Raw genomic sequence first — 12,129 nt, 5'->3', positions numbered from 1 at the left:
ACTCCCCCATTAAGTCTTGGAAAACAACCTTTGGGGGGCAAAGAACTTGATTCCTACAGCCGACAAGGTCTTCTCCTCTTGCTCACTGTGGGTCAAAGTTTCCTTAACATTTGGTCCAAAGAAGGTTGAACCAAAGAGAGCATTAGTGAACGAAGCCTTAAATGCCTCTACAAACCCGCATGAATAAAGCCAGGCATGACGCCTGATGGCAATGCCTGTGCCCAACGCCCATGAAGTACCTTCTGCAGCATTGGGTATCAACCTCATGTACGAATAAGCTATGGACATGAGAGTGACCAGCTTGGGAGACATAGCCTTAAAGTCCTCAGCAGGCATGGACTCTAAGAGGGAAGTGGTAAGCTCCTTTATCAAATCCCTCTGAAGACGGGTGAAATGAGTCAGGTAGTTTAAGGCTCGAAGGCTGAAATAAGCCATTGTGAACACCCACTTTCTGAATCTGTCAATCGCTCTCAACTCTCGACTGGGAGGATGAACAAATGAACTCTGTTTTCCCAGCTCTTTCTTGGTGGCAGCAGCTACCACAATCGCATCAACTGGAACTGCCTTGGACCAAAAAGCCTTGTCAGATTGGGGGGGGTTCAAAAACTTGTCCCCTCTCTGACACTGGCTCCACTGTATCAGGTTCCTTCCAAGCCCTGCTGGCAATAAGGTTGATCAAGGGGTCAAGCAGGGGGGACACCCAAAAGGTAGATGGGCCCGTACCAAAAGCCTCCAGATACATGGTTTCCTCAGAGGACGGGGGCTGGGCAGACCAACCGCCCTTGGCCTTAAGAATCTCCAGAATGCCCCCAAAGGAGAGATAATCAAGCGGTGACCTTGGGGACCTGTCCCCTTTATTAATGTGTCCTCAGTGAGAGACTCCATAGGGGAGTCAAGAGGTCTCTCTTGCATATCCCCTTCCAAGGAACATCCTCCGCGGGTGGCTCAGGGGAAAACTCTGAAGAGGTGGGGACCCCAATATGGTTAACTTCCCCCCTGAAGGTTAGGTCAAACAGGCTGACCAGGATGAGAGAGTCTGCTCAAAATCTGGAGCTGGGATGGAGCTTGGTAAGCAGGGGAGGCTACTCTGGTAGCAGAGAGAGATCTTTCCACCACTGGATGGACTGGACAAAGTCCCCTCTCCCTCCCCCTGCGGATAAAACCACAGCGGAGGAAAGAACAGACCCTGATGGTACCTGCCACCCTCCAGAGAAGGCCGGACCGGAACTATCAAGGGTCTTAGCATCGAGGGGCAAAGAGCAGTCCAAAAAGCACAGACCTGAACCATTCCCCATAGACTCCGGTGCTACAACCCGGATTGGTGGCCCCACCTGCCTGGGGGAAGGGGAGCAGAACTAGCCATAGAGACTGATGGGATAGGGACAATAGGAATCCTGGAAAAGTACAGTTTTGTACCTACCATAAATGTAGATGTCCGATAGGCATGCATCTGCAGTCCTTACAAATGGGTTGTCCTGTCGTCAGGCAGCCCTTCGGTCGGCCGGATTCCAAAGTCTGTGTCTGGCCTCGGCTGGTGTCGCACTTCACCTGTCATAGCTGCAGTTATTCAGGTATAAAGGCATCAGCCGACGCGATTTTCCTCAGTGTTTCTTGCCCCAGATGCCAGGTGCCCTCTAGGAAGGCTAAATTTGGATAAAAGCAAATGATTCCAAATAGTAGAGAGCAAACAAAAAATAAGCATGTATGTCATATATACAAACAAATACACCATAATAGATTCCCCCAGCTAGCTACAAGATGGGCAAATACCCTAGGAGTACCACAGAGGGGAAGGAGGGTGGGTAATCCTGACTGCAGATGCATGCCTATCGGACATCTACATTTATGGTAGGTACAAAACTGTACTATGTCCTTCAAGGATGCATCTGCAGTCCTTAGAAATGGGTAGAATACCATAGCCAAACTGGGGGAGGAGGAGAAAAAAGATTATGGTGTAGTTAAGATCCCTTGCAAAACAGCAGTGGCAAAACCTGCTCGGGATCTGGAGTATAAAGGTAAATTATAATGCTTGGCAAATGTATGCACGGAGCTCCAAGTAGCAGCCTCTAAAATGTCTTTGGTAGCCACTCCTCGTAAAAAAGCTGTGGTAGTGGCTGTAGCCCTTGTAGAGTGAGGCCTGATGTTTTCTGGAGTTTTCTTCCCATGGTAGGAGTAACAAAATCTAATGCAATTTCCTATCCACTTAGAGATTGTCTGTTTTGAAATTGCTTTTCCTTCCATTCCTGTTGCATATGCTACCAGTAGCTGGTCAGTTTTCTGTTGCTCTTGGTCCTGTCCAGGTAGTAACGTAATTGTCTATGTACATCCAAGGTATGCAACAGTCTTTCTCCCCTGTTCTGTGGGTTGGGGAAGAATGTAGGTAGGTGGATAGCTTGATTTAAAGATACCCTGGAGACCACCTTTGGCATAAAAGTAGGATTAGTTCTCATGGACACTCTATCTTGATGGAAGATCAGGAAGGGCTGTACTGCCATTAATGCCTGTAGCTCAGATACCCTTCTTGCTGAAGTGATTGCAAGCAGGAAAGCAGTTTTCCATAAGTATTGTAATTCTGCTGTTGCTGCTGGTTCGAAAGGAGGTAGTGTCAACTTTTCTAGCACAAAGTTCAAGTCCCATGCTGGCAATGGTGGCTTCCTAGGTGGTTTTACATTTTTAATTCCTCTCAGAAACTGCCTGAGCAGAGGATGTGAGAAGACTGGAGGATCCAAGTTGTATTCTGCTGAAATGGCTGATGCATGAATCTTAATGGAAGAATAGGACAGGCCGTTGTGGAAGAGCTCTGCCAAGTATTCCAGGATGTTAGCTATGTTTACCAGTGACACATTCTCTCCTTTTGCTGTACTCCAAATGAGATATCTTTTCCATTTTGCTGAATAATTTTTTCTTGTTGAGGGTCTGCAAGCCTCCAAGATAATGTCTTTAACCCTTTGAGATAAGTCTGGGTTATTTGGTCTTATGCAATGTTCCAGGCAGCCAGCTGCAGTGTTTTCAGGTTTGGGTGCAGGGTTTTGAGGTTGTTCTGTGTTAACAGCAAGGGAACTAGGGGCAGAGGCCATATTTGTTCCCGAGACATACTCCTCAGTAATGGGTACCAATGTTGCCTTGGCCAGTCTGGAGCTATCAGGATGATCCTTGGACGGTCTTCTTTGATCTTCAATAGCACCTTGTGCATCAAAGGAAGAGGTGGGAATGCATATGCTGTCAGGTTTTTCCAACTGAAAGATAGGGAGTCCACTTTCCAAGCAAGTGGGTGGTACGTCCTTGTGCAGAATTTTTTCAGTTGGTGATTGTGTGGGGATGCAAATAAGTCTATTTCTGGTAGTCCCCATTTCCTTGTAATGGTTTTGAAGATGTCCGGATGCAGCATCCATTCGTGGGCATCCGTGGCAGTTCTGCTTAGGATGTCTGCTAGTATATTTTCTTTTCCTGACACAAAAATTGCTTGTAACTGAATGTTGAAGCTCAGTGCCACATTCCAGAGGTCCATTGCCATCCGGCATAGAGGGTATGAATGTGTGCCTCCCTGTTTGTTGATGTACCTCATAACTGTGGTGTTGTCCGTCCTTATCAGCAGTTGACCCTGTCGAAGAAATGGTCTGAATGCCTGAATTGCCAGTTTTACTGCCAGCATTTCCTTTTGATTTATGTGTAGGTGCAGCTGGTCTTGAGTCCATAAGCCTTGTATGCACTTGTCCAGCATGTGTGCCCCCCAACCGAGGTCTGAAGCGTCTGTTGTGATGGTCTGGCTTGGTTGAGTGCTGTGGAAGGGCAGTCCTTTGTTTGACAGGCCTGAGCCCACCATTGGAATTCTTGCTTCAGGCATGGAATTATTGGAATTTGGGTTTCTAGGCTGTGCTTGTGCTGAGACCATAAATTCCTTAGGTACCACTGTAACTTTCTCATATGTAGTCTGGCATGTGGAATCAATATTATGCAGGATGCCATGTAACCGAGAGCTTGCAGGACTTTTCTTGCTGTTAGCTGGTTCTGGTTTGTTAATGCCATGACGTAGAAAGGGAGTTGCTCCTGTTTTTCTACTGTCAGGAATGCCATTTGTTTTGATGTGTCCAGATCTGCACCCAAGAAGGTTATCCTTTGGGATGGTATCAGCCTTGACTTTTTTATATTGACTGTGTATCCCAGGGCTTGTAGTAGATGAATGACCCTTTGCAAATCTTTTGTTAATTTGATTTTGTTGTCCGCTTGTAACAGGCAGTCGTCCAGGTAAGGGTAAATTTGAATTCCCTGAAGCCTGCAATGAGTAATTACTGATGCCAGGCATTTCGTGAATACTCTGGGCGCAGTAGATAAGCCAAAGGGCAATGCTGAGAACTGATAATGCTCTGATCCTGCAAGAAATCTGAGGTATCTTCTGCAATTTGGTCGTATGGGGACGTGCAGGTATGCCTCCTTGAGATCTAGAGTTACCAGCCAAGACTCCTTGCCCAGCATGGGAAGAAGCTGCTGTAGGGTCAGCATTTTGAATTTTGGAACAATGAGGTATGTGTTTAAAGCGGACAGGTCGAGAATAGGCCTCCATTGGTTTTCTTTTCTTGGTACCAGGAAAAGTCTGGAGTAAAATCCTTGCCCTTGTTCCATAGATGGTACCCTTTCTACAGCTCTCATCCTTAGTAAGGGAGTTATTTGTTCTAGAGCTTCTGTCTTCTGATTTGGAGGTAGGTTTGGCATTCCTCTCTTCCTTGGTAGAGTATGGAAGTGAAACCTGTAACCTTGGTCTATTGTCTGTAAAATCCATTTGTCTCCTGTGATGTAATGCCAGTTTACTGAAAATAAGGCTAGCTTCCCGCCTAAGGGTGCCTCTAGTTGTTCCCTGGTAGGCGGTGCCAGAGCCAAGTCACTGTGATTGTCCTGTGGAAGTGGTGGTGGTGGCTGGATCTGTGGCTGTACCTCGCTGGTTGTTAGCCTGCCACTGACGTCCCCTGTAGGCACCTCTGGACTGACCCCTGCCTCTTGAGCGTCTATTCCTGCCTCTCGGAACTCTGGAGGTGTCTGGAAAGGACCAATTCTTGGAAGGCCAGTTCCTGCTAAACCTTGGAGGCTGGACCTGCAAGAAATCCTTGACTGTCTGACCAGATTTTGCTTTCTCTTCCACCTTCTTCAGCACCTGCTGTGCAGGGGAGCCAAACAAATTGAGCTTATCCATGGGAGCATCTAGGAGCTTTGATTTAACATGGTCTGGTAAGGACTGTTCTTTTAACCATGCATGTCTTCTGATCACTGTGCCAGTCATGGCTGATCTAAAGGAAGCCTCCAGTGCATCATAGCCGCATTTTAAGGAACGATTACTGACCTGCTGAATGTTATGTACCATTTCCTGTACAGATTTTTTGTCTAATGGTTCATCCGAGGACAGTTTTTTAGTTAAGTGGTCTAACATAAATTCCTGATACTGAATCATGTGGAATTGACAGTTCAAGGCCCTAGCTGAAAGAGTAGCAGAAGTGTAAACTTTTTTACCCCATCTCTCTAAGGCCCTAGATTCCCTTTCAGAGGGAGGGTTTTGGTAGAGGTAGCTGCTACCGCCTTGGGTCCCTGGGAGATAGTTTCGGGATCTGCAAAGGGCCTTATACAAATGATAATGTGTGTCCGAACCCTGTAGTACCTATCGGGCTTAGCAGGGGCCGGAGGAAGAGAATCAGGAGCAGTACAAGCATCATTAAAAGCATCATCCACAACAGTAAGTACTGGAGGAATGGCTAAAGGCCTATGCTGTGGCAAATGCAAAAGGTTCTAAGCCTTTTCCTAGAGTCTGAAAAATCCTGGCCCTGCCATTGAAATTGTTCCCTCATAGCATGCAAGGTTTCCCCAAAGAAAATTCCTCAGGCGGAGAGGCAGAAGGAATGGACTCTTCTACATCAGTGTCCTCATAAGGTGAAAAAGCGGGCTCTGGAGGGTCTGAATTATCTGATTCATCAGAGGAGCCATCTGAAGAAACTGGCTCAGGGGGCTCTACTCTAGTCCTCTTCTCTGGAGGTGGGTGAGAGGCCCTGTCTGGATGTGGTTGGGATCCCCGGATCAAAGAAATGAGATCCTCTGCTAGACTAAGCATTTGTGAACTAGAACTGGGCCTGTGAGAGGGGGTCTTAGCAGGCACAGTTTTGGTAGTTTTTGCTGCTTTAGCCCTGGCAAAGGCCTTAATCGACATGGATGCAGGAGGCCTAGAAGCTCCACGTGCAGGGGTAGAAATATCCAAAGGGATAGTATCTGATAAATCCTGTGAACCTGCAGGAGCAGGTGGGATTTCGGTAGCAGATTCAGCCAAGCTGGATGCGGCCTCGGTAAGTGGCAAGCTTTCGGCCGAAGGAAGAACCGTGGACTCGGTTTCAGCTGAAACAGAGACACTCGCGGTTGGCTTAACCGTAGTCGGAGTATCCGACAGCATAATATAAGCAAAAGCGGAGCCGAAAAACTCTTCAGCAAATTCAGACCGACGTCTAAGCGTTCGGTTGAAAGAAGCACAGGCTAGACAAGCTGCTACGTCGTGGTCTGGGCCTAAGCAAGGTAAGCAGTAAGAGTGAAATCTTTATGAGGTATTTGTTTCCCACAATTTAAACAGTTATTCACTTTTTCTGACATCGGCTGAGGCAAGAAAGAGTCCCCAACGGGGTACTTAGCTTTTTAGAAGTCTTCGGTACTTGTAGTAGTAATCTCTGGTTCTGATCGACCGGCACTTGCGAACAGCTTCTGCTTCGGGCGCCACGCGGCAAGAAAGACTGAGGAAAATGGCGTCAGCTGATGCCTTTATACCCGAATAACTGCAGCTATGACGTCGGGTGAAGTGCGACACCAGCCGAGGCCAGACCCAGACTTTGGAATCCGGCCGACCGAAGGGCTGCCTGACGACAGGACAACCCATTTGTAAGGACTGCAGATGCATCCTTGAAGGACATCCCCTACCAGCCCCATGCTGCACACCAGCTCCTACAAGTCCAATCCCTGTGAAGTCGGATGAGAAAGTAGTCTGGGAAGGCTCCTTAATCCTATGCACTGCAGAAGCCAAAAGCCTCAACTCAATTTCAGCTTTCAAAAGGACCGCATCTTCCTGTCCATGTCAGAAAGAAGGATACTCCTGGAGGATTAGGAGGAAATAGAGGACATAGCTGGAGACCTGTGTCAGGACCCCCGAGGGCCTTCTCCAATGGTCCAGGGAACGGGTCCTACATGGAGGGTAAACAAATGATCCCTTCCTGAAGGATGTGAGGGAAGATACTCAACAATAGGATCCAACACAGGTCTCTGATCCGTCTGAATTGGATCCAAGGAAATATAAGGGTCTGAGGGAAGAGCTCTCGAATCCCTTGGATCTGAAGGGGGTCAGATCTGTGACAGATCTGCTCGGGCCAAATCCGAAGGCCTCAATCCAGATGCCTTGGATTCGGGAGTAGACTCTGAAACCCGCAGATCAGAAGACCTGGGCCCAGAGGCCTTGGATCTGAGCGTCTACTCTCTCGAGGTCCTCGGATCAGACATCACTAAGGCTGGAGTCAGATCAGAGGATGTGGGATTTGACAGCCTAGCTTTCTTACCTGAAACCTCCCTGGAGGAGGAAGAAGAGATGGCCTTTCTTTTGTGGACAGAGGGACCCATCTTGATCGAAGGCTCCTTGACCAGGGGACTCCCCTAAACCATGCCTTTTAGGAGAAGCTGATTCTAGCACTCTACCAGAACCCTGGGTTTGAATGTGGCACAAATAGGTGACCAGAGCCAGGACAGTAGAGGCACTCCTCATGCGAAGTGGAGACAAGCATCTTCCGACTACACAAGGAGCACCGCTTAAACCCTAAAGGTTCTCTGACATAGCTTCAGAAGAGGAAATAGAACCATCACTGGAGGAGCAAACAGTAGAGGAGTCCAAAAAAAAAAAAAAACAAGCAAGAGTCCTAAACACTGAAGTCCGTCCTACACACACGCACTGAAAACCCAAGTGAATTACAATACAAGAAAACAACTACCCAAGAGAATAAAAAGTTTACATTAACTACACTAACTATCCACAAACTGAAAAGGGTGCCAAAAGCTAAACAAATGGGAGGGTTAAAAAGCAAACAACGGTTCACTAGCGGAGCCTACAAAAACTGAAATACTAAGATAATGAAGAAAGAACAACACCAAAGAAAAACCTACTTGTTAGAAAATCTGAAATTTCCTAGAAGCTGGGCAATCTGAGTGTCTGTTAAATGCAGCAAACGAGAACTGAGGGGTTAGAGGGCAGCAGAGCATTATGGGAGGGGAGGAACTTGAGCTAAGCTGTTTTGCCGGCTTGGATCCAATGTCAGATCCTAGACCCATGCATGATGAATGGTGACTAGGATAACATCAGATTACAGACTTTATTTTGGATGAGAAGTTACAATCAAGAGGACTGAAGAGACTTACCTGATCTTCAGATGGAGTCAGTAGGCAGAAGCAGGTCAAGAATACACACAGCTTTAGCAGAACAATCTATGACAAGCACACCTGGATCTGCAAGTGTAAGGAAACCAACCTCATAGTGCTTCCCCTGTTTACTGTTTGATGGGGTGGATGCTTGGACATTCAAAAGGTGTGAATGACTTGCAGAGACTTGCAGAAAATGCTAGAAAATTAATAGTCTCCTACACATTTTAACAATCAAATGAGTCTTACAATGTTAGCAGCTGTGGATATTAGGTCATAGTAAAGTACTGGATTCCAGTTATCTGTGGAAAGACGCAAAATGAAAGCAGAAGAAAACCAGTTTGAGTGCTGGAATGTTCTCTGCAGGATCAACCAGAAGTTGAATGAAACAAAAACTTCCAGGAACATCAAAAACCGTTCAAAATGAACTCTTGGGTTGCATGCTAACAATACGCAGAAAAAAATAGTTTTGTAAAATATACAGCAGTAATTGCAGACAAAACCACTGATGTAGGGCTGTGACAAATTGCCATTGTGTTCCATTATGTTGTCAATGGACAGGTGCAGGAATATTTTGAGACATTTTATACCACTTGAACAGTCTGCAGAGCATATACTGCTGATGTGAACAGTTGAAGTAGTGGGAGACCAATATCAAAAACTGACTGCTCAGAGTTATGATGGCACATCTGTTATGAGTGGAATTCAGCATGGGCTCCAGGCCATCATAAGGCAGGAATTCAAATATGCTTATTATATAAACTAATACGTCAGCAGGGGTGGTGCAGCAGTTAGCATTGTCACCTCACAGCAGGAGGTTCTCCAGTTCGACCCTCAACTGGAGCACCTTCTGTGCAAAGTCTGCATGTCCTCCCTGTGGGCGAGTGAGTTTTAAAGACATGCAGGTAGGTGCGTGTGTGTGCACCTTCTGTGAATGCTGGGCGCCAGGCTGGCAACACATCATAAACTCCACTGCCAGTCAATCTGTGGACCAGTGATCCACTGTGGCGACCTCTAATGGGAGAAGCTGAAAGACATTGCTATATACACTAATATGCTCACAAACTTCATCTGGCAATGCAAAGAGCTACAATACTGAAGCAAGGACTTTTTTAAACTCTTGTTGGAATTCCAGCCTTTTTTTCGCATTCAGTTTAACGATAAGCTGTTCTGGAAAATATAGTAGCACAACGCATACCACAAATGTCTGAAACACTGTGGAATTTTAATATCCATACCATAAATGCATTGTACGTAAACTTGGACTTTCTGGCAAAATGTTTTAATTTGTACAGGTGTCCTACATTTGCTGCAGCAACTGTACAGAAAAGCAAATGGACTAAAGCAAACACTTGATGGTGATAAGTTTAAGTTTTGGCTGACTGTTTTCCATCACAAAATGCCCCATTGTTGACATTCTGTACAGACAAACTTGTGTGTCGTACAATAGATGCAACTACAGTTGAAAATGATACAAACTTGTTCTAGAATGCAGTGGACAGTGTCAGATCAGATACTGACAGCACTGCCAGCATTGCAGGAAAGTACCTTCAGACAGAGGACACCCTTGCAAGACATAGATGAAGACCATTAGGATCCCAGCCACTGTACCAGACACTGTCCAAAGTTGCTTTTAACAGTCATGTTGGTGGCGTTTGGATTTACATTTACAACTGCTGCAAAGAAAGTCTGTGATGTGATAAAGTTCCAGGAAACATCACAATCTGAATAAACTGGGCATCCTCATGTTTCTCTGCTGTTACTGCCTGGAAACTTTTCAGCATACACAAACCAGTTTCCAGAAAATTTGTTGACAGCAACCCTAACAAAAAATATCCATTCCTGCTGAGGGTACAACTTATAACGGAACTTGGTGTGGTGTACTGCCAAGACTTTGCAGCAAGTAGTAGTGCTGTCAAGATGTACAAATTTGTGGCGGACAACTCTTTACCAGTGCGTTTTCAGAGACTTTCAGTGTTGTTGATTACAGTCACCACACTCGTGTCAACTATTGAGGCAGAAAGGTGTTTCTCAACATTGAACAGAATTAAACGTTTCTTTGTAGTACTATGGGGCAGGAAAAACTGAATGCATTGTTTCCGATTTCCATACGAAGAGAGTTAATCCAGAGTGCAACAAACTTCAACCAAAGATTTATTGATTTGTTTGCACAAAACAGACAAATTGACTTCATCTACAACTAAGAAACCTGAGAAATACCAAAGAAATATATATATATATATATATATATATATATATATATATATATATATATATATATATATATATATATATATATCCAACTATGATCTGATGTGTTTGAGACCAGACTACAGTTTCTCTTCAGGTGCAGAAACAGAATAAGTAATACTGTTTGCAGTTTAATGCAATATGTACGAACCTATACATACTGGTAGCAATGTGCTCTGTTTACTAACCAGGGTAACTGTAAGAGCAAATCGGCTTCAAAATCTCACCGTGTCGTACAAACACTGACACAAAGCACTACAGCGATCTTGAATTCTGAAATTAAGACAGTACAGTGGGATTTCCCAATCTCTAATTTTTGTCACTGTAGAAAATGCAGTTTACCGTGTACAGTACGCGTGTTCTACATCACATGTAGTCAGTTACATGAAGTCAAGTCCAATCTTTTAGCAGAAGCCATCCAACTTCCTCATTAGCTCTGAAATCCTCTTTCTCCAAAAAGCAAGTCTAGTACTGGCAGACAATTTAGTATGTGCAATATTTAATGAACAGTTATTTATATTATGTAAAATGGCAAGCATGGCCAATGTTGATTCAGCTGTAATAAAGCTTTGCCCATTAGCCTAGTCATGTTTGCATTTGGCCCCACGCCATTCAGCTGCACCCTGTAACCCCTCCGCCCTGGATGAAGTCAATAACTGCGACTGCTTACAACTATTATAACTTGTAATGCTTACTTTACAGATGATCATCTACTGCTTACTGAACTTTTCCTGCACAGTGTTACTGATTGAATGTGTACATCTTATTGTCTTGTATCACCTCCGTATGATTTTCTGTACATCTGCATTTTTCTGTAACTTTTCCAGTTGAGCATCTTCTAAAAAGGGGCATCTGTCCAGTCAGACTATGTCACTAAACAGCAGCAAATAAACCCATTTCTAAGACTCACTGCCTTGGACGACAGTATCCTTTAATCACCATCTGCTACAGGTGTCACATTTCTTGACATTAAAGTTAGTGTTGCACATTCATCTGCAAAAAGCTTACAGTGAGACTGCTGCAGTGGACCAAATCACAGGTTACAAAATCCCAATGGAAACAGCATGAGATTTCATAAAATGTTAAAATGATATGCAAAAAACATTCACAGCTGGGTACAGACAAGAAAAGCACAGTTGTGTACTTACCATAAATTCAGATGTTAGAGTGTATTCATTGTTGCAGTCATTACAATTGGGGTTATCCTGCTGGCAGGCTACCCGCAGTCGGCCTGAATTCCAAAGTCTAGGTCTGGCGTCGGTTGCTGTTGCCTCCTCCCAGACGTCAGTGCGCCAGGGATATAAAAGATGCAGCAGACGCCATTTTCTTTAGTTTTTCTTGCCCCAGATGTCAGGTGCCCCCAAAAGGGTAGGCTAAAAATGTCAATAAAGCATGCATGCACCAAGGTAAATTTTTTTTTCCCTTCATCTACAAGCAAACACACCACATAGGTTGTATAGA

At 45.1% G+C, this 12,129-nt stretch overlaps 1 protein-coding gene across 1 annotated transcript in view; it reads right to left on the bottom strand.

Annotated features, from left to right (window-relative positions):
• Positions 1-12,129, bottom strand: part of POLR3A (RNA polymerase III subunit A) — a 1,593,947-nt gene that overhangs the window by 912,833 nt on the left and 668,985 nt on the right. The window lies entirely within an intron of this gene.

The sequence above is a fragment of the Protopterus annectens genome, chromosome 14.part0 (assembly GCF_019279795.1).
Source record: "Protopterus annectens isolate FY-2018-M chromosome 14.part0, PAN1.0, whole genome shotgun sequence".
In the NCBI taxonomy this organism is placed as follows: domain Eukaryota; kingdom Metazoa; phylum Chordata; order Ceratodontiformes; family Protopteridae; genus Protopterus; species Protopterus annectens.
Note: the sequence above shows the minus strand (reverse complement) of the source record. Positions and strands in the feature narration are given on the sequence as shown.